Genomic DNA, 23594 nt, shown 5'->3' with positions numbered 1-23594 from the left:
TTCCCTCTGTTGCCTAACTCAAAGAGGATATTTGTCTTCTGACAGTAATCCTTGCACTGCAGCTAGACTGTGAGGACAAGGAAAGATCTTCTCCCTTGGGACACTTAGTCCCATAAGAAGCTGATATTAGTAATGGGTGTTACTGGTAGTAGTTCAGTGACTGCCTTGTGCTTCCTACAAAACCGGTGGATTAGTGCTGCCTTGTTCAATTACTTTGTCTGAGTTTAATTACACTATTTAGCTCCACCACTTCAAGTTTAAAATAGCCATGAATAAGGTGAGAGACATTTTCCCTTATCATTCCGGCATGTCCTCTCCTGATCTCCTCTGTAACAGCCGTGACTTGTAATGATTCATTCACTTTCCTAATGTCTTCACAGCCTTAAAGTACTTTGTATTTTCTCACTTGCTTTGATAATTCGTTCTTCAGATTTTCTCATCAACTCTTAATCTCCATTTTATATCCATCTTGAGCAGATGCTCTGTTCTGCTGGAACTGATGACAGTTTTTGTTTCAATAATTACTTTTACCCTTTTGCTTAAACTCCCTGAATTAAGCCAATTTTTTATCTCATCCATTTGGGAGAAATGGAAATAAAGTCCCAAAGTTCTTCTTGGATTTTTCTATGGCAGTTTCATCTTTTTCAGTGCCTCTTAAAGAATGTTAAATCTTCCCTCCCCCAGCTTCCCCAGATTGACAATCATAGGGCTGACCACAACTTTAACCTGCCCAATTGAAATACCGGATGCCTTTTTCATGGTAGAATTGCATCACACTTGGCAGCTTTGCTGTCCTCATCTGACATACAGAGCTGCAGGCCACCGACTAGTGTTACAAGGGATATTTCTTGTTTAGTGTATTGAGCTGCATTATCTCCTGAGATAAGGATCTACAAATAATATAAAATCACCACTTCAGTAGAATCCAAAGATCTCATAAAAGATTAAAATTTGCAATGTGGTAGACACTTTCAATAAATTGTTATGACACATTCTTTTATATAGGGAATGTTTAGTCGAGTGTGGATGAGACAGACACAAGGACAGGGGAGGATTGTCTTTAAAATGAAGCAGAAAATATTTTTTATTTCGGTACTTTTCTCGTGTTGGTCACAAAAATATGTTTGCACATCATAGTTTATGCAACCTCTGCAGCCTCTGGTGCTTACTACAGCAGCACAGAATAAAGCAACTCAGACAGACCCAGGACTGATGCAGAATTGCAGAAATGAATGTTGAGGTCTGGCAAAAATTCCAGAAACTTTCACCAGTAAAGGCTGGACGTCTCTCCAGTGTCCGCTCCATGCAAATACCCAAGTGATGGGTGAAAGATGGATGGCCTGCAAATAAAAGAACAGAAAAAAAATCAACGGCAGCAGGGACCTACGCTGTTCTGCTGCCAGGTGCAAGGAGCCAGCCTACATCAAGTAAACTGGTATATTTGGTTCACAAAGGAGTGCTGGCGACTGGGCCCAGAGGTAAATAGAGGCCTGAATTATGCACATGCTTTCCCACATTCAAGTACTTAGAGGTGGTCTGTGTGCTGTGGGAATAGGCTTTCCAAATGGATACCCATGTAAAAACCTCTCTGTGGAAGAGTCATTTAGATGTGGTGTTAGGGGATATGGTGTAGGGGAGAACTTTGTAGAGTGGGGTTGACGGTTGGCCTTGATTATCCCAAGGGTCTTTTCCAACCTAAATGATTCTATGATTCTATGATTCTATAAAGTCACATGGACCAGTACTCCCTCAGCTAACCTGCAGGGATGTTGTTGGGACCAGAGGGACACCCAGACGACATACAAGAAATCTGCAGCAAAGCCTGAACTTGAAGTCACTTTTCTCAGGCTGGTTTCAAAATAACCACCCAGTCCACCCTGTCCACTCGCCTTTCCACTGGAACCCACTTCAGATTGGTGTCTCTGTGACAGAGGATGAAGGAGAAGGCCCAGCTCTGTGGGACTGGGGTTCTGGCCCGGGGAAGGGGCATACCTTCGGACAGTGTGGGCCTGTCTGGGGCAGAAAGGGAGGACCCAGCAGGGGGACAGTATTTTGGCAGAAGCAGGATGTGCTATGGGTGGTCAGGGGCTGTATGAGAAGGTGGTGCCCCAGCAGTATGGGGAGGCATTCAGCAGAGGTCAGGGCCAACTTTCCCACAGAATGGCCAGCCAAAGAGTATGAGTGATGTTGATCGCTCATCAGGCTTCTGCAACCTTTATCTTCCCCTCAAACACCACTTCCACTTTTCCTTCTACACCCGTTCTTTCTTGAGCTGCAGGAGGCCTGGGCAGGAACGTGAACAGATCCCAGCACACTTCTGCCTTCTCCCTCCTTGGTCATTCCACCAGAGCTCGTGAAACTTCCTATGAGGTCATCAACTCAAAGGCAAGGAAACTCAAATAGCATCAGCCGGCACCTCTGTCTTACAGGTAGCTGTATGCTCTGACAGAGCTGTGGCAAAGGGAGCTCCCACCACCACCTGCCCTCTCTGCATGAAACTTACCTCAAAATACCGTGTCCAATTCACGGGACAATTAGCCAGTTCTTCTGGTTCGCGTGGTCTCTCTTGGGAAACCCTTTGGGCCTTTTCCTTATCAACCTCACACATCCGTTCTTCTGAAGATGCCATTTTATTCTGGTTTTCCATATTCATGGATGGTGTTGCTTGTGTCTTTATGCATAAACATAAAAAAAAAAAATAAAATTAAATATGACCACTTCTTGATCCAAAGGAAACCGTCAATCAGAGGGTGCTCTGAGATCGTGTGGGTATGATGGGTTTAAAAGATAGCAGCCAGCCAGTCACAGAGCAGCATGAAAACACGTGGAGGAAGACATTGTCAAAAATGGTGGCTTCCATGTATGTCGTGGGCAGGAGCTTCCTGTTCTGATGTACTTCCAGGTAAAACGGAAAGGGCAGCTGGTCTTACCCGCCAATGAGAGGGCAGTCTGAGAACATGTGGGTCACGATGTTTTGCAAAATGGCACCCCCTCCCCAGGGGAAAGATGTAAAGAGGTGGTGTAAATGGGGCACGGGACTGGGAGAGGCGGGACTTCTGGGGCAAGTGGGCCACTGACAGCTGGCAGGGGCGGGACTTCCACCGGAAGTTGGGGGCAGAGGATCTGCCGCTTCTGGCCTCTTGTAATCATTGTCCTCCCGCGACTTGACAAGCTCGTAATGAAGATTTGCTTTATTGACGGAAACTGGAATAGGATTAAGATGTCATTAGCACCCTAAAAGAAACAAGAAAAAAAAAGTAACATCTGCGAGGCAAGATTCCTACAAGAAGTAACAGATGTGATTCAAAAAGGCTTCTTTGAAGCGCATTTTAAGTTTTAATTATTTAGCAGATCTCAGTATGTAGAAGCAAAACTCACACAGATTTCTGAACTATAAATAGCAGATTCAGATTGCGTTTGGAGGGATTTAGTGCCAATGGAAGAGTGGACACACTTCTACAGAATAAGCTGCATGAAATGTCATATGTGGAGGCATATCCAAAAGAGATCTAATTTAAATACTGTACAAACAACATGGGAAAATACAAGTTTTGTATGAAAAATAAATTCCAATTTATTCCCACAAATGCAATTATGAAATTCCCACTGCATCCTGCATTGAAAAGGGAACGGAACAAAGTGCTGATGATTACAGGGAAAAAAAACACCTTCCGACAGGGATATGGAGTACAGGACTGAAAAGGTTTTTATCTTGTTTTCATCTCTAATTTCATACTCATTGATTAACAAATTTACTCTGTGCTTCATATGATATCATGCATTATTCAAGCAACTTCTTAAAATTTAACAAAAGCACAAGGAATGAGAGGAGACTGTCATAATATGCAGAATTTTAAATCTTGTTAAACCAAAGGTATGCTTTAAAGAAAATATCTACTAAGTGTACCAAGATAAACAAGCTGGTTTCCACACAGCATGAAGCCTGGTTTTGTTTGCCTTGTTTACCAGGTTTTTTCCATGCCGGGAGCCCTGTGTACAAAGCCGTGCAATGGCTGAATAACATGCTGCAAGTAAACGAATCATTACCAAAAGCAAAACACAATTCTTACTCATTAGGCTCACAATTCTTACTCATTAGTATATTCTTTCCCCTTGATTAAGTAGTGAAAAGGAAGAGGGCTGGGGATTTTAAGAGTGATACAGGGGTTTTTGAAGTGCCGCAGTTCTCGCAAAAAGGCTGCAAGGAATTAAGAAGGAATGAGTGATGTCTGTGCACAACCCCACACTTTAGTCAATCCAGGTTACATGCTTTCTCTGCAGGTGAAATTCTATATCCCGAAAAGATATAAAGCGTGGCAATGTTGGGCTGGTACAGGACCTGAAGCACTGAATGCAAAGAAATTATAATAGCTTCCAGTCTCCTTTCCTGGAAATCTGCTGTATAATTAAGAGTTTTCCACTTGAATGAAAACTCCTATCGTTCCATTCCTTTCTGACCTTTACTTTGCCCTAAATAATCTTGTTTACGCTGTTTGACATCAGACCTCGTTACATTTTTCCCCTATGGTTGCTTAAAGTTTTCTATTGAAATGGTTTCGTTAAGACAAACAGAAAAACAAAAAAAAAAACCCACAACTGCAACAAAATCTGAGCATTACTCGATCACAAGATGCTTTTTGTCTAGAGAACTTGATCACACTTGACAATAGTGATAAGCGAGAGACAGCAGACTTCATGATAAATTCATAACAGATAGACTGAGATTATAGAGCTCTCCTGAGATTTACAGACCCAACTGAAATTAAATCGTACTTGAGCTCTTGACTCCCCAGGGAGCCTTTCACAGCTATCACAATCTGGTATCACAATTATTGTGACTATGCCTATCACAACAAGAGAATCTCACAAGCTCCTATGAGTCATTAGAAATAAGTACCCCAAAGTGTGAATGCTTAACCAGAAAAGCCTTTTCTCTGCCTCACAAACCTGAGAATTTACTATTACAGAATTTATTAAACATGAGTGTAGACGCTGCAGTTTTAGAACTAAATTTTATCCTACAGCAAGAGGTTGAAGAAAGCTGTCAGTATGGCTAGTGGAAATACACCACAGTAATTTTTCTCTGTCTGTGGGAGATGGAGCATGATAAGTAGACACACCAAGATTTGGAGGGTTTTTCTCACATAAACTTCTTTACCAGGTTGCCTTATGCTGATGGGGTATGTAGATGATACGTGGATTAGGCAGCAGACAGTTCATCTATCTAAATGCCATCATGAAACAGCTGCCCTCTTCTTTTCTATCCTGTTAATGCTAATCTTCCAAATCTCAAGCAGGCACTGGTATTATTCCTAGAAAGACAATAATAAGAGCAATGGACCCAACAGAACACTATGCAAAATGACATGTCACATTAGAGGAGCACTTTGTTTTCATCTGAGGTTTCAAAGTGTTGGAGGCAGCACATTTAGAACAAAACTCCTGGACTGAAACCTTGAGAGCTTCACAAATCACATTTTCTTTGCAAGCCAACACAGCATTTTTTTTTTTTCTAATTGCCAAGCTGCTGATTTTATTGTAGAGTGGACCCTGTCAATAGGCTGGGATTAATGTTGTGGAGATGCTGTAAGTACCTAACAGGAAATAGCATTCCCGCTGATAAAATCATCTTTATTACTTGTACCTGCACTTTTTGATTCTAATGTGAAATCCCTGTTGCGGGATACTTTCTAAGTAGTTGGGGAGATGTTATGCATTTACCTATGGCTTATTCATAATTATAATTACAGTCATTGTCTGGAACAGAAACATCATGTGCAGCAGGTTTTTTTTCCCCTCTGTTCTCTACAGCCAGATTTGCTGAACTTTTTGAACCTTGTGTGAAACCTCCTAATCCTACTTGGTGCTGCTGCCCAGCTGTGAGCCATTGCATCTCTGGGGTATGTCTGTGTACGTTTAATGTTTGTGGTTTACCACATCTTTTGTGCTGACTTCTGTACACTGGAGACCATAGGGATACCAGTGCAGTGCCTTGTGTGGCTCACAAAACATAAAGAAGGTAAGGCGCTATGAACAGGGTGTTACATGACATGGGATCGTCTGATGTTAAAATCCTTGATGTCTGGACACTTGTTATTAAAGACACATCAGCATTTCTAACTGTAGCCACAAAAAGTTCAAACCGTTTTGGTAGAAAGACATTTAATAAGAATGTTGACTAAGTATTAGAGGATGATTTTGGTTTTTTTTTACAATATGTATGAAATTCAAACTACCTGAAATCTAAAATAACGTGAGTTTATGTGAAGTTTTCGTGTTCCATCAGATTCCTGGTGTGAGCTCCACATTTTCTTTTTGTTGGCACAACTGAATACCGTGGTGCGGGTTTTGCAGGCACACACATAACCCAGACAACTACCTGGCTATGTTGTGAGCAATGGCTGGAAAAAGACACCTCCACTTTTTGAAGATGGGTACAGGCAGACACACGGTCAAATGCGTGCATACATGGTTCCTATAAACTGACAATGTGAAATGAAAATTCAGGTTTTTTATACTGCTACAGATCCAGCTGGTTACAGCTGTAATCCTCCAGGTATAATTTTACATGTTCACATCTGTAAAGGGCTGCTATCCCCTATTAAGCTGTTAGTAGTCCATTTAAAATGCATATCCTTCCACTGTTTGACATCAGGTTTTTAACATTTCTAACTTCCGCATTTAGGCCATTCGAACACTGGGCAAGCTTTGGCCTGGCAGCATTGCACAAGCATGTGCTTGAAAAATGACATTGGCCTTGTCTGATAGAGGGTCAGTAGGGTGTAAAGTACCACTCTCCTTTTCCTGCAGCAAAGACTAGTGCATGGAACATGATTTTTCTAAAAACCAGTCTAGTTGCATCTGTAAGAAGCAGGTTTTGGATGAGCACGCTGTAACAGTGACACAACTTGACTCTGAAGCTTCAGGGGTTGGGTGCAGTGCCTGGGTGGTAGGACCCATCGTGGCCAGCCCTGTCATGCACCGGGGAGATGTCATGGGGTGGGTCAACGGGGCAGGAGTCCAGCACTACGAGTCACTTTAGAGCCCTCCCCTCTTCTCCTTTCTGCTGGGCAGCATCTGCTCATGCCCGTTTGAACATGACATGCTGTGTGGGTGCCAAGAGCGGCAGGTAGTGAGTCATTGCCACCATATTCTCTGTGGAGAGCCACCTATGTGCAAACCAGACTTGATCCTGCAAGCTTGTGGTGCCTGAGAGCAGTCACACCTGAAGGTATCATGGCTGTAGGACATCTTTTACCCGCGTTCTGAGAAAATTGGAAAAGTACTGTGTGGTGAAAAAGTTCAGCAGATAAATGTAACCCCAAGCGATGCAGCACTGTTTGTTCTCTGTGGACCAGGAACTTACCCGAGTGTATAGTTAATACATTCCTGCTTTGGACAGGCGCTGAGATGATCCCACTGACAGTCACCTGAAGAGGCCTGAATAATTTTTATAGGAATTTATCTTTTTACACTTCACGACAGGAACTGGGAAAAGTCAGACAAGAAATTGACTTCAGAATATTCTGGTGTCTGCTAAAACACTTACTCATTGTACTGGCAATTTCTTCTGTCCTGGAGAAGGAATGGATGACATTTCTCAGGATTATACAATGCTCCATGCACTGCAGCTGATCTCCCGGCTGAGTCCCCAAGACAGGGTGGTAATTGGCTCAATGGAGGTTCTGTTCTACTCCCCTTTGTGAACACAAAAGCTGGGAGGTAGCCAAGGAAAGAAAATGTACAGCAAAACACAGCTGACATGAATGGCATAATAAACAAAAGCAGATGTGCCTCTCTACATAGTCAATGTGAGGGAGGTGGGAGCAAAATATGTTTCAACAACAACAAAAGAAAACTGGTACCCAAACCCGGGAGGCTTTGCAGGCAAAGAAAGATGCTGTCAGTGATCATCAATGAAGTAGCGTTTGCAGATCACTAGAAGATACCAACTGTGAGGAGATTACTATTGTGGGTACCAAACCCACGCAACAGCACAAATAAAGCACACAAACACGATGTGCAAATTCAAGGCTTCCACTGAAATACTGTTGGCACTTGGGCTGGCAAACCCAGAGCCCTTCACAAATCTATTGGATGGATCAACATTCGTCACTACCCTGCCACGTAGTGTATACTCTCAGACACAGTACAGTTTTTCCAACGCAGATGAAAGGGAAACAATGTAAGAAATTAAACATGATTTAAATTTAAATTACTCTCAAGTGCAGACGATGGCACTCTTGAAATTCAAGATGCCTTGAAATTCTAGATGCGCCTCGTTTATGCGTTGCTATAATGCTGCTGTTGCTATAATTTCAAGACCACTGTGAAAGTATTGGCCTCTGTGTTTATTGGCACACAGAGTTTTCACTGCATGTCTCATTGGTAGTAAGTGGAATGATAATGGGTATTTTTGATCCCACCTAAGACGAAGGTTGCACTGAGCCTGGAGTTTTGCTTACCAGTTTCACATATCACCCTCGCACACTAAGAAACCACAAACCTTACTCTCTAAAGACAGATAATGGGTGAGAAAATTGATAGGTAAAGTGACTTTCCAAGTTATTTCAGTGTCAGACCTGAAGTTCCTAACAGAAGTTATATCTCATGTCTAAATATCCTTTAGGTTAAATCCCTCAGTGCTGCTGGCAGCAGGGTACATTAGATAAATCAGAGTATTGAGAAGGAAGAGAATGACTTGAATAAGATAAAAGGTTCTGCAATTACTGTACTTAAATGATGATAAGAATTAGTAAAATAATGGTTCTTAGATAGCATGTTTATATCTCTTGGAATTAACAGAGGGAGATGATGTATTCCCATTTTATATCAAGCTCTCCATGTCTCAGGAGTAAGTTTTTCCCTTCCACAGGGAAGCTGGTGAAGGCCGTGAGGGCCGTTTTTACACGGTAAGTGTTCTGGGGCAAATAACAACTCTTTATTCTTCATTTTCATATTACGCTCAGATACCTGATCACAACAGGAATGCCTAAGCACTACCTCCACACAAAAGAATAAATGTTCTCCTTTCTGCCTTCCTAAAAATATTTCTTCTTGGCTCATATGCAGAATTATTCACCCATGTTTTGGTAATACCTGTCTTTGAAACTACAGACTTGTGTCTACTGATTTCATAGTGGATCATCAGGGATACAAAGAGCTATCTAAAAGTGAATCATTATAATATTAACAGCAAAACTGTTCATTCACATCATGAGAAGCCCTAGATCATGGTCATTACTCATGACAGATGTTTGCAGTTGAGTTGAAACTAAAACAAGAGAGAGAATTTTTTTCTGTGCTACCTATCTAGAATTAAATAGTATCTTAGTATTGTAGCACAGAGACAGGTTGGCAAATGAAGAGTTATACATGAAAAATGCACATTTATATACATTCAAAATTCAGTGTGCAGTGCACTCTCAGAAAATTTCCACTTAGGTTCTTTAAGGAGCAGGAAAAATGGTTTTGCAAATTATTTTCCAGTGTTATGCTGGAAAGCCTTACAGTTATTTTATAAAAGGCCATTTCTTTGTTTGTTATTCCTTACATTCCTTTAAGTGCCAAATGGCATTTTTCTTCACTAATGGCACTGTAGTCCAAAAGACCAGGAACAGCAGTAAGCTTATTAAAAATTAAAAAGGGCCTCTGAGGTAAAATAGCAAGAGATGCTTGACTATGGTATCAATGATTCTGGAGTTGTTTATTTGTGGGGGTTTTTTTTCTCCTTAAACTAATTTATTTTCAGGGCACCTGCAATATTCAAACCAGAGGACACGGAGAATAGGTTTTCAGGCCAGAGGGGATATATTTCTTAAGAAAAGAATAGGAACTGAATGAAAGTGGCAGGGGGGTAGAAGAAGAATCATGGTCTAAGCTTCCCTTTTTTGGGCAGTTGCTGTTGTTGCTACTAAACAACCAACACAGTTGGTCACCAATGAGAATTCAGTTATTGTATAGTTACTTAAGTTTAACTCACAAAACTGAAACGCTCAACGCAGTCAAAGAATTAAAATAAGGCCTGGGAATAAGATGTGACATCCTACGCATTCATATGATTTAAGGAAAAAAATAAGTTTGCAACTACACTGTTGAGATTTATGATGCAAATATTTATGTTTCTATTTTAGCCCGGAAAGAAAGAGGCTCCATGCATTCTAATAAGAACACTGAATTCTGAACAGCAATCTATATGCTCAGAGAATTTACTCATACTAAATAATGGTTTTGGTACCAAATTAATTCCAAAACTGACTTGAAAAAGAAGAATCAGCTCTCTAACTGGTAAAAAAATTATATATGTTACCATCCAGAAACTTACTATTTATGAGCCCAAACTGGACATATTGCACCTGGTAACAAAAATTTTGTTTAGCTGGTAGAAACACAAATTGCTGTTGAATCACTGATGCAAAAGCAGCCAGGGAAGCACAAAGAATTTGTTTAACATAATTCTAACTTACCTGTGAGCTGAACTGCAGCATTTTTTGCAATATAGTCCAAATAAATGGTGTGTGTTACTGTTCAACAGGTGGCAACTGGCTAAAAACCATACCTTGACGTTTACAATACAGCGAGAAGACAAGGCTTTTGCATGAGTAAAGCTGAAATATGCCAAGAGTTATTGAAAATTTAAATACAATGGATGCATATGTCCTGTTCTTAATGCTTGTAGATAAAAAAGGATTTATCTGATCATTGCAGTGTTAACTGTTTCTTTTAGTGAAGGCATAAATCTTTGCACCTGCTCATTAATATGTTCAAACTTTTTTCCCCTTTCTGCTCCAAATGTAGGTAATGTCTCCCAAAGGCTGTAATATAATATTTAATTAAGTTATTTACTTTGATTCTGAGGTTGCAAACTACCTAAATGACAATCCGCTAGTCAGTACTTAAGCAGTAAAAATTTAAATTTAATAAGCATTTTATGCATACCTCATATACTAGCAATGGATTTCTTAATTACTAGATGATGATGAAGATATTTAGGTTATCTCTGACCAGCATCCATAAGGGTGTTTAATTTTGTTATCACAGGAAGAGAAGACAAGAGGAAGCTGATCAGGGCATAGCATCACGTGTTCATCTCCGTTCTCTGCTCTTTGCTTCATACAGTTGTATTTTTCTTTCGGTGACTTCTCATCTACTCTTTGGGCTTGTTGAACCATGTTACTCTGACGCAAAAAAAAATAAATTAAACATGGTGAATCAGACTTTTTGCAAATAAGTTGTCAAAATAATTTTAATTCTACCTTGAAATGACATAATGAATAGGAAAAAAAAAGGGGGAAAAATTACGATGTCCGATAAGTCAAATTAGTACAAATTGGGGTCAAAATGTAAGGAGATTTATTTTAATGCATGTTTATCTTATTACACTGACACACATTAAGATTGTGTGGGTGCCTTAACTGTGCATCACTATTCCTTCCACTTCTTTTACATTCAACTTTAACTCTGACTTTGCCGAATTTGTGCTATTCATTTAGGGAATAACCATAGCATTAACTTTTTTTAATCTTAAATTCTATTTTTAAATGTTCACTTCAATTTTATTCAATTTTTTTTTTACTTTTTATGTGCATGTGTTTGTCTCTGGAGGTTTACAGAGTGAAGAAGTTATTTTCAAATGTTTTGCAAATAACTGTGTTAGCCTCGCCACTGCTTGATTCAGAATTCTTAGTGCACTCAAAATATTTAAGCATGTTAAAAAGAAATCTAAGTATCCTATTATAAACCATTTCAAGATCACACAGTTTTGTCACTGAGAACAGAATAATATGATAATCTGAATAAAAGAAATGCTGAGACAAAATATGTGTAAGATACTAAACTGAGTATACAATGAGCGTTTCTAGAAGATGTTAGGCACAGTGTGTGCATTCATGAGAGCCAATACAGGATAAATTTGTGACCTTTTCATTTATCTGTTCCTTTCCCCTTTCAAAAACCTACTGATCTTTGGAGAATAATTAAACTTAGTGTATGTGAGTATGGGGAACTTTCCTTTTTCCTCCAAGAAGGGAAAAAAATCAAGGTTACTAAATGGAGTTACAGGCATAGAAACATTCCTGCCTCAGAAAAAAAGGATGAAAGAAAGAAATGGGTCAGAACCTCAACTGATGTAATGTCAGGTGATTCCACTGAAATGCCTGACAGAGACAGCAGTTTTAAGGTGAAAAAAGCCTATTGGGCCATCCTAGTCTGACCTCCTGCATAATGCTGGCCAGAAAATTCCACCTAGTAACTCCTGTTGAGCTGATAGATCTCTTGATTTACTCAAGAAGAGGATTTGGCTCTCCACTTTTTGAAAGATCAGTAGATTTTCTCCCAAGGAGGGAGAATTTCATGAGATGGCTGCGGTATTTGATTCAGTATTTGATTTTCAAAAAACATTTACAATTTTGATCCATGGTGACTGTGAAGGTGTCAATAGCCCACGCTGGCCTCTCAAGGCACTGGTTCACTGCAAAAGTGAGAAGGGCAGTGTTTCAAAGAAAATTAAAACCTTCATGGAATCCCAGTCTGACAGTGACAAATGTCTAGATGACAAGGTGGAACGGCAGGTGTCTTTGTTATTGAATATAAAGAAAGGTCACATATGGGATGAGTTTCTGATTTTTAAGAGAATTTTAACTGGCACCTTGTAATAAGACATCAGAAATAAGGAATACAAAATCCTAGTCATGTATAGAAATAGAGAGTTCACCTTATAAATGGCATGAGCACCAGGCATGGAGACAAAAGCAGAATGAAGAGATATAGCATTTATTTCTTGAGAGATCAGATAGCCCTCCATGAAATAATTTGTTTCCTCGTGGCTGGATTTTCTAAGCTTGAGATCAGTCTCCTTTATTTTTTCTCTGCACACTAGTATTCACAATAAGCAGAAAGTGCCATTGGCTTCAGGTAAATATGTGCTTGGTGCTTAAATAGACATAATAAATGTGGTTGGCTTAAAAATGGAATATTTGTGGTGATGGGAGTCAAAAGTCATTGATTCACTTTAGTGAAGTGATAGTCAAAGGAAGGAGAGGTTAGTTTGCAAATGAGAAACCTGCTTATTCAAATTATCTTAGTTCTGTTACCTTGGTGAAGTTTCTCTGAACCAACTGAAATAATTATAGCTAATTTTAAGAAAAGTAGACTTAGATTTGGGGAATTATAATAATCTGGAAATAATGCTACAATGGCCTTGAAGGGCAGGTTGGACAGAAGAAGCCAATGGCAGGAACGGATGGCCTAGATTTTAGTAGAGTCTGGGCACTTCTGAGTAGCCTATTAGGGGCCAAAGCCTAGGGGCCAGCTGCTGCAAGCAGAGCTGCCAAACATCCTGACAAAATAAGAGGCAATCCTGATTTTTTGGTAAAACTCCTCAACATCCCAGTAAAAGAGCGTAAGTTCCCATTTATGCTGTAAGTGAACCGTAACACACCTAGCCATTTCAAGCCAGCACGTTGAAACCAGCCCACAGGTTATTCAAGGACCACATGGGAACTTGTCCAGCTGCTGCCTGCTCCAGCTGGCTGTGACACAGCTGGAGATGCTGCTGGGGCTGCAATGCATCTGGACCGGTTTGAAGCCAAAAAGAACACTGTCAGCCCTGACAGTACTCGTCAGTGGATTTGAAATTGAATACACATCTCCCAGCATCTAAAAAAATGCCCTGGGCACCCAGCTATTGGACTGGGGCAATGATATTGCTACCTGGCAGAGCCAGCACTTGGGCAGACACTTCTGGCTAAAGCAAGTTTCCCTCAGAAATGATGCATTGTATTCACTGAGTGAATGCAGAGAGATTTCTATTGTGTCCGATTTATTTTATGTTTGAAGTTATTTTCCAATTCCTGCGAACAATTCTTTGCCAGGAGCTCTTTCATAAGCAACTTTTTGCAAGGCCTGAAAAAGCAATGGGACAGATTTTCCACTTGTCCAGGTCCATGGGTAACATGGAACTGTGCTTAGTTTTAGCTCAAAATTTTTAGCCTGGCACATTTTGATAGGCCACAAAAAGTCAAATATCCAGTTCTGATGCCTCACTGAATAAGCAGACCCCTTAGAATGGGACCTCCTGTGTGAAATATTACCTAGATGCTCATTTGCCTGCCGTATCCAGCCTATTTAGGTATGACAGTAAGTAAGCCTGAAAGGGATGCACAGATACTGATGTGATTTCATTTAAAATACTGGTATATCTAATCACTGAATTTGCTGCTTTCATATCTAATCAGACTGTATTAGCAAGAGCTGGGAAAACAATTAAAATCCCTTTGTGCAAGATTATTTAAAACACAGGGCAGAGGAAGGAACCTTTAGCTAATTAGATTTTCCTTTTTTTTTGTCCAGTATTTCGATAATGCTGAGAAATAACTCATTTCTGTAATGGAGGGTACAAAGATCTCACTAGCCATCATCCCAGGCAGGAAGATGCTTTCAAAAAGGGAAGTAAATATACTTGGGGCAGACACAATCTGCTGCCACGTACTGCAGTCTCCTGCCTCACTGTGCATGCACTGGGGATATATCACTGTGTGCCAGCAATTGATTGTATTCACGCTGCAAAGGACCACTAAGTCACTGTAATTACAGGGCTGCTTTATATGCTGCGCTTATAGCTGGGTTTATAGTTGGGATGCTGCTTACAAGGGGGTGACGGAAAAAGCTGGATTGTGGTGGACAGCATCTCCCCTATTCACGCCTGTGGAAGGGTGCGCTAATGGAAAAGGTGTTACTTGCACCAGTAAATGCACCCCAGCGAGCCTGTGTGCTCTGCTGGGCTGGCTTTGGTCAGGTATTATAGTGAAATGGGGCAGGTTTTATCCCAGATCCTCATCGTCTTTGACAAAATCTCTTTTTGACATCATGAAATTGGCGTGGCAGCCCCTGTCCCTGGTTTGAGATTAGCCAGAAGGGCTGTCGCTCATGCCTCCTGCTGCCTCCGCGCACAGAGCGGTCCCTGGGGCTGACGGGAGCCACCAGCACATCACCAGGATGCCACCACTGACGGGGAGATTCACTGCAGCTGAGACAGAGGGGAGAGGTCCGACCACCGGTGTAATCTCTCTTACGCACATCTGACCTTCTGTAGCCCAGAGGAAGGAAGAGTTAGCAATGCAGAGAGTTCATGTGGTCCTGTACACAGGAGAAAAGTACTACAGAATAAAAAATAACACGGCATAAGCTCTTTTTCATTCCTGCAAAGCCTGGAATGGTGTTCGTGGGTGCGAGTCCCTCCTTCCCCAACCCCTTTGGTCTCTTGCCCGACAGCTGTCTCAGCCCCAGGTTTGGTGTCGGTGACCCATTTTTCACACCAGGTCTGAAGTCCTGTGACTGTCCCCCCTTGCTGCCGCTGGTACCAGCGGATTTTGTGCAGTTGTCCCTCGGCACTGTCCCTGATTTTTTTCATGACTAATTGCCTGATGGACGTGACCGTACTTTTACTCATTTTTTACTCATTTTCAGCAATAGTGTCTGGGCTGGTTGGGACAGACAAACACATACAAAAATCTCCTTTTCTCATAACTGCCTCTGGAAAAAAACTGGAACACAAGTGAAAAGCACATCCTTAATCTGATGTTTTGTGAAAGGCAATCTGTCAGGTCAGGACATCCTGACAGCAGGAGGCAAAAGGATGACATTTAATGCTGTCATCCCACAGACTTAAGGTGTGTGAGAATTTTATTAGGATTTTCTTTAATGACTTTAAGAGTGCTTATTCTTTCCTTGTCAAGCCATCACAGTTGAGGGCCCACCTATGATATTATAGCACTGCTTCTGCCTTAAAGATTTGAGTTGCTAGTTGTTGGCTTTCCTAAGCAGATACAGGGCAGAAACCTTCCATTTGGCCCCAGGTAATCCTTGTTTTTTCATTTAGCATTACCTTTCTTCTTCATTAGCACATGGGAGCTGTAATCATGCATTTGAACTTCCATTACCTTCATGTGTTTGCTTCCTTTCTACTGAACTGCTGTATTAGGAGTGGGTCATCTCAATACAACGAAAGCCAGTCCCCATAACTGATAAAGATTACAGCAGTTTTCTGGGGAAGGTGTTAACAAATGGCCTCATTGCGTCTAAAAGAGTTATTCTCAGATATATTCGTTGTTCTCATAAGAACAGGCATCCTGTATTGCCTACCAAGTCTAGGGACAAACTAAATTCATCTAAGAAAAAAACACTCACATTTATTCTTAGTTCACTAGATTTAAGAACATGACACGACATATTGGAAATCTGTCTTTTCTTCTTTAAAAAGATAAAATCTCCCAGCACTACTCTGAAACATACTGTTTAGAAAACTATTTTCTCACTTGATAATGAGTCTTATCACTTAAAAGTCAGGTCATGAGTTTTAAAGTGCCCACCTTCAGACAGCTAAATAAAAGTGTTTTGTTTTTCAGGGATGCTCACCAACAATTCCTCTGTTGATTTAAATAAGCATTATGGTACTTTAATCTGAAGAAATCAGGTCTACCTTAATTTGAGTGTATAATGGTGCCTAGCTCTAGGCATCCGCAGGATAAAAAAATTATGTTAGGTTTAAAAACTCTGTAAAAAAAGCCAAAGTAACAGTTTTGGCCAATCCTCCTCATCCACATTTCCAGTGAGCATTTAACACGGTCTGAAAGTTAACCGCTATTAGGAAGGAGACCTAGGGGAGCAATACTGCACTGGCAAGGTGATAAACTACCGGCAGTATAATCAGACTGTTACAGCAAAAAATTGAGAATGCGGAAATACAAGTTCTAATCTTGACTTGGTGTGTGGCTTTGGCAAAGTCATTTCAGTCCCTCCTTTCAGTTTACTAGCTAATAAACAGAGAACAGTAAGGGTGCTGTGATATCTAATTAATTTTAGTCAAGCAAGCATTTTGAAAACTGACCATACTAAGCACAATTTTCTACTACTACTAGCAGAAGTAAAAGAGAAATCAATTAGGTGTGAGGTGTCTTTTGGGAGACACAGGTGGAGCACCTGTAGTCTTCTGCAGGCTTCTGGTACACAAGTCTTTCCACTCCAAGCTTTCAAATATATTCAGGCTCTTAGGTGTAGCCAGTTTCAACTGGAATTCACCAACGTGACACCTTTCTGGATCTAAGTATCCACTTCAAAATGAAATAAAAGTTCCTTCATACCATCCTCATAGTGTTGTTGCGACACATTAAGACCCGAGGGAATTTCTAACACAAGAAACTCTGTCTGTACACTCTCTAGCTTTTATATCTGTTTTTGAATGGTCAAAAGAGTCACCTTTGGTTTTGTGCAAACTTTTTTAACCTCTGTGAACAGCAGAACAGGTCTGCTGCCTGTAACGTGCACCTGTTCACGTTGTGGTTGTAAATTAAATGTTTAATTTACATACCTGGGCTTTAGAACCAGTGCTGAGAAAAAGAAGGGGAACTTCTCACTTATTATTCTTTCAGCATCTGTTTGAAGGTTTGTGTTTTGGAGACTATCAGGACATCACAAAGGTCAGCACCTTCGTTATAATTAAAGCTGAGATTCTGTAAGAGGAACAAGAAATCCACTTGAACTGTGGATTTTCTAAATCTGTAGAGACCAGATTTTAAGCATTTTCTGTTTGAGATACGATCTTCGTAGGTTTTTTTTACAAAGATAATGTCATATCCTCATGATTACCTGGTTTTGCCTAATCTGCCCATTAAACTGTGTATCCTGCTCAACGTTTTTACACATCCCCCTGGCCACTCAAAAGGTTAAGCATCTTCTTGTGTTTACAAAACCACAAAATGGTATTTTCCTATTGTGATTACACTTCAGTGAAATAACTTTGGTTCTAGGGATGATTCTAGTGGTATAATACTCTTTTACAATTTACAGATTTGAAATATGTGAAATAAATTCTGACAGCCTCATATGTGAGGCACAGGCTAGTAGAAATGCTCAGCATATTCTTGGGGGTGGAGGTGCTGAATATAGAAGTGTGTTAATTGGCTAAGTCAAACCTATGGTTATTGCTACACTGATGGCTTACCTCCAATAGTGTTCGTTCATCATTAGAAAGTTAAAGCATATTTTGAGCATGACATTTGAAAAAATGGTGGTGTTAAACTAGACCTCCAGGTAGCAGAAGGAGCATTAAAGTCTTACAGAAGATGCAGATTTTAACCTGTGTCACAGACAAAACCAGACAGATTTTGTTTTGAGAGAACTTTTTTTGAAAATGACAAGGAAAAAATTTAATTAAATTCAGCATTTGCTTAAATTTGGACCAACTGTTTAAATGATGGGGAAAAAAGCATAGTTAACTGGTATAATCTACAGTAATCTGAGTTTGATTTCAAGATGGAATTTAAATAGGAATGTCAAAATAGACAAAGAGGGCCGTTCCGGTAGATATTGCAGCTGTATCAAACACAAAACTTGGAATTCATGTGAAAATGTTTATTTGCATGCCAACCTTGCTATTCGATATTAGAGATTTGGATTGTTCAGGTACAGATCGAAATTTACAGTTATTTACCTTTGTCCAAGTCTTTTGATAGCCATGATATATGGCAATAATACTTTCTGACAGCATATTTTTATTAAGTTGCAGTTTTAAAAAAAATTCAGAACCGTTGCAATAATTTGTCTGCATTTTAGCAATGTTGAGTCTCAGACTACAGGGTCTTGAATGCCTTCTATTCTCATGGCTTAGTCTTCAGAACAGGAGGGAATGAAAGGCTACAAAAAGGGGTATTGTCCTGAATGAGAATTAATGGAAGACCCACACAACCAGGAATTGTGTGCAACTGAAACACTCCATCCTACTGAATTGCAGATTGTAAAGATGAAAAGCTCCATCTAGACTGGATCTCTTCTGAGGTCATCATTACAATATACAAGTGAAAAGCACCTCCATGTTTAAGCAAGTCCACATCCATTACTGTGGGCTGCTATATCACAAAATTGTCCTAATAAACTAAACAGCCTCCTCAGAACAACCCTACAACTCTTAAAGAAATGATGTTTTAGGACCTTACTGCCATAATAATTAGAAATTTTTCACCCATCTCCAGCCTGCACTTAGCTATGACCAGTTCATATCCACATAAGGTTCGTCAAGCCCTAATACACTCTTTTATATTCTCTGATGAAACATACATCCTTAAATTAAATACGCCAGGCACTTTTAGTCTCAGCCTCAAAGAAAGGTTCTCTATTCTATTTTTGAATAAAGAAAAGTTTTGAATAGTTTTGAGACACAAACTCACCAGTACTGCAACGGTGTGTCCCAGTACCCCGTGGTCCCTGCTGTTCTTTCTCTCTTCAGTGTGCCCCTTTCAACTTCCAGGCATCAGATTGTTACCCTTTCCCCTGAGGCATAAAACACACTTCAACTTCTGGTGTGCTCTCAGTGTACTCTGTGATCGAGTAAACTTTCAACAAAACAGACTCCAGTCTTGTTACACGTGGAATTCATTTCAGGTCTTTGGGCCACTGGTTTGTGGGTATGTATTGCATACACTCCAGCTTTTAGACATCCTTCAAATAATACAGACTCTCAGAATATAAAAATATTTCAGTATCAATCCATCCAGCACTGTAGGTGGAGATAATTCAACTCCAAAGACTTCTCTACCCTGTTCATATACTAAAAGATCATATTTAGCCTTTTTTGTTGTTGCTAGAGAAGATATTTGGAAATGGATGTTGAAATGCTCACCCATCGTGACCCCTAGCACTTTCTTGGAGTCAAATCATTGAAGGAGACATTTTTCCACTCTTTATTAAATGCCCGAACTTCTGTCCTAAATAAATACTTTCAGATTTAATTGTATTAAAGCATATTTTATTTGAATGGAACGACTAACCCCAATCTCTGTATGTAATTAGCATACCATCGTTTAGTATTCTGCAAGTAATCAATGGTTGCGTTTATATTTAAGGTATTGAGACAACCCATGAAAATGTTTAATAGTCTAGACAGGCTGTCAATTCCCAATGCCAAATCCTGGCAATATCCCCAAATTCACTATTGACAGTCTTTGAAAATTTATTAAAATTACCTGACTTTTATCCATTGTAGCAGATATGTTATTTATATTGTGTATGAGCATTAAATACGTTCCCTCTAATTACAAATCCTTATTCAGAAAGAACCATTCTGCTGAAAGAAGCAAATCAGATTTGTTTAACAAGACTTGTTTTCCGTTGACTAATTTTGACTCCTGTCATTTAGCTCTGTCCCAGCTGACACTGCAAGAGGAGAGCGTTCTCTGAGCGTTGCTAACAAAAGTGGGTTTTACCACTGCTGCTTCTTATTAGTGGCTTGGACACAATAAAAAGTTAGTTAGCTCCAGCCGTCGCTGCACAGAGAGTCCAGTCTTCAGGCAGCTCTTAACAGAATGGTACGATCCCACGTTGAAACGAGAACCTAGGCATAAATGTCTGCTTTCTGCCTCTAAAATGCTAATATCAATGTCCAGATGTAATCCAGGCATCTTATTAAGGGGACCATTTTTAAACACTGGGCTCCAAAACCTAGTTTTAAACAAGAAAAATTTGCATTAATCCTCCCATATTATATTAGCATAACTGCAATTCATTTGTGGTCTCACTGTATTGATCTTTGTGCCAAAACTTTCACTTGAGCAAAGAACAGGTTCATTTGCAGCTGCAGCTTTCTCCCCTGCTGCTTCACAACAATGTTAAATAGAGTCTTTATGCCACCCCCCGTGCATATGTTTTTCAGGTGGCTGCTAATCACCCTTTAGCTCTGAAGGAACATTGCAGCAAAAGAAAGGTCACTGGAAGGTTTTCTCTTTTTTTTTTTTTTTTTTTTTTTTTTTTTAAGTCCTTGCCATCGGTGACTTTAAGGCAAAGCTGAGATTTAGAATTTTATTGCACTTTTTGCAACAGACTTAAGAAATTTCATGTTTTGGAGTCAAATTCCTCTCCTACCCTCCCCCCCCCCCCCCCCCCAGTCCTCTTCAAATGAAAACTTTAGGTATTAAATTTGAAATTGCAATCCAGCCTCCACCCATCAGCCAGTCACCTTGTGTTTAGATGTGTGGCACAGCTTTTTTATGCTCACATAGAGCGATCTGTCTTCCTCCTACCTCTCTCCTTTCCAAAGAACAACATTCATGTTTTTATGGTATCACATGTATTTTATCTCCGTGGTCCCAGCATGCCAAGTTATGCCGCTCAGTTTACACCACCATCTCGCCATCATTACTTAGGGCTCTGCCAGGGCCAGCTCATCAGGAATGTTCCCACATTGGACTGCTCAGTCAGTCTGGATTCAAAACCTGTCTTCCTGGGGGATGCAAACCCAGGGGACCAATGTCTCCAGCTGTCCTGTCCTGATGAAAGTGCTATGAAGACTTCAGGGTCCATGGAGCAAGAAAAAAGAAGCAACTTAAAGACCTGAATCTGTTGCCTATTTGTTAGAGGATCCAGAGTGGGAGCAAATTATAAAAGTCAGTCCCATAGGGGCTTTGCTGTCAAACTGCGATTAATATCACCAGAACTTTTCCTAAAGTGCAACACTTTCCCAGTTCATTGCTAAAACAATAATCATTGAATGAATCAGGTTGGGTGGAAGCCCTGAAGGTCCTCTGGGCCAACCCCATGCTCAGAGAAGGGCTGACTTCAGATGCTCCCCCAGTTTGGTATCACCCACCAACTTGTTTAGGCTTCTGTCTGTCCCATCATCCCACTCATTGATGAAGACATTAAACAATCTCAGCCTCAGTACCCTGAGTAGCAGCAATGGAGGAGTCAGTGGTAGTTTGCCTTCCCCCACTGGCCCTCTTCAGTAGAGGACTCATCAGGACCACAGGAGACCTCCATCCAAAAACTCTCTCCCAGTGAGACACGCTAAACCTGTAGCGTGAGATCCAGCCTCTTTAAACTGCATAAAACCAACCCCTTTTCTTAAGGGTGAATTATTGAACTACAGCAAAAAATGAAACCTGAGAGCTTTTCCTGTCTTGTGCCTACAGTATAGAAAATAGTATAATGAAAGTAATTTGAGGTATACAGTATACTAAGCATACAAGAAGCATACATACTTCTATACGTTTGCAAGTTCAATCCAAAGATAAATGACATAATTTGTTCTCATAAAACTAATTTTGATGAGCAGCTACATTTTCCTATTATTGATTTCATTAGCACTAATCTTTATGTAATGCTTTGAGATCCACGAGTAAAACCAAAAATTATTACTGTGGTCTTAAAATCCAATTTTCAGAAAAGCCTATTCCTCTAAAATCAGAAGTATTAGATCTGTGAAATAAGCAGAAATAATTTTCATCTTGATTTCCTGAGTAGTTCCATTGAAATCAATCTCTGCGACTACGTGCATGCTTAAGAAAAGAAACACCCTAGTGCTCTGCTGAAGAGAAGCTAAATTACCAATAAGCACGGTTTAGATGCTCGGCTTACTAATGCAGCACTAAATCCAGTACAGTTCACTCCAGGGAAAGTAAGTCTTTCCTAGCTATCACAAAAATTACACATATCCCCCGGGAGATAAGTTCTGGTCCTGACTTGACTTAAAACAAATATTCATTATTTTATATTAGGTCTTATAATAAATGAGTCTTCAGTGGAAAAGTATCTTCAGACAACATAAGCCATGACTATACATTTCCTCAGGCATCATGCTCCAGTTCAGCTATAGAGGCAGCTACAGTGAATGAACCCTTTTCCTTAGAATTTGTATGTGTGTGTATGTGCGTTCATCCACACATTTTATGGTTTTTTTTAGAACACAACATTAAGTGAACGTTTTGACTTCAACTTAGGCTTCCAACTTCTACAAAAACTTTTTTGATAATAAGCTTTACAAAAAAAGGTATTAATATCAGTGACTTAAGATCTGAAACACCCGCAGTACTATATCCATGCTAGGTTTCTAACCTAGTCCACCTGCACAGCAGAGACATCCACTCTGGCCAGGGAAATGTACTATGACCTGTCCTGGAAATACCATGCTGTGATAACTCCTGCTGGAAGAATTTTGTGAAGACCTCCCTGTGCCCTGCACTAGGGGATGTGAGGCCTGAATCTATGTCTGGAGCACCGCCAAATCCAAATCAGAAGAACCACCTATCTTCAGCGCAGTGCTGGAAGACTTCTCCAACAATACCCACTTCATCTACTTTTAGAGCATCTTGCTGTCTAAACTCTATCTACAGTCGATGGGGAGAAACAGGCATCTGCAAGGTGCAATTAGTCTATTTTAAGTATTTATCTTGGGATAAGATGACTCATGCAGTAGAGGCACCCATTTCTCTGCATTGATTATAAAGACTACCTAGTAATTAGCTCAAATGCAAACATCTACACCACACGCCAAATATTAATTGAAATGGATTTTACCCTGTCTGTGTCTGTGAGCCTTGCAGGGAAGTAGGCCATAAGAAGGTTCCTAATGAAATAGAGCCAGTTCATGAAACCCAGGCCTAACGGAGCTCATTTCTGTGTGGGGAATAAGAGGAATCGAGGTTACAGCCCAACATCCCAGGAAAGGTATTTCTGCTGGTTACAGTAATACATCTTAGCTTGGCATTCCCTTGTAGTTTGGCTCTCAGCATCCCACAAAGTATAGTACGAGTAGGTTGAGTGAAAAGGAT

The 23594-nt window shown here is 40.2% G+C and overlaps 1 long non-coding RNA gene across 4 annotated transcripts in view; it reads right to left on the bottom strand.

The window, feature by feature from the left end:
• Nucleotides 1–1071: 1071 nt before the first annotated feature.
• Nucleotides 1072–23594, bottom strand: part of LOC141739817 (uncharacterized) — a 53984-nt gene continuing 31461 nt past the window's right edge. The window contains exons 3-7 of one of the 4 annotated variants that reach the window (XR_012585796.1): nucleotides 19221–19323; nucleotides 17366–17507; nucleotides 10939–11177; nucleotides 2504–7715; nucleotides 1072–1340 (exon numbers count right to left, since the gene is read on the bottom strand). This is a non-coding gene — a long non-coding RNA (uncharacterized LOC141739817). Of the gene's footprint in view, nucleotides 1341–2503; nucleotides 11178–17365; nucleotides 17508–17998; nucleotides 18121–19220; nucleotides 19324–23594 lie in introns of those variants that run through there. The other 3 variants (XR_012585795.1, XR_012585797.1, XR_012585798.1) reach the window with 3 other exon arrangements.

The sequence above is a fragment of the Larus michahellis genome, chromosome 2 (genome assembly GCF_964199755.1).
Source record: "Larus michahellis chromosome 2, bLarMic1.1, whole genome shotgun sequence".
Classification (NCBI taxonomy): domain Eukaryota; kingdom Metazoa; phylum Chordata; class Aves; order Charadriiformes; family Laridae; genus Larus; species Larus michahellis.
The sequence above is the reverse complement of the archived record's forward strand: the minus strand, read 5'-3'. Positions and strand labels throughout refer to the sequence as shown.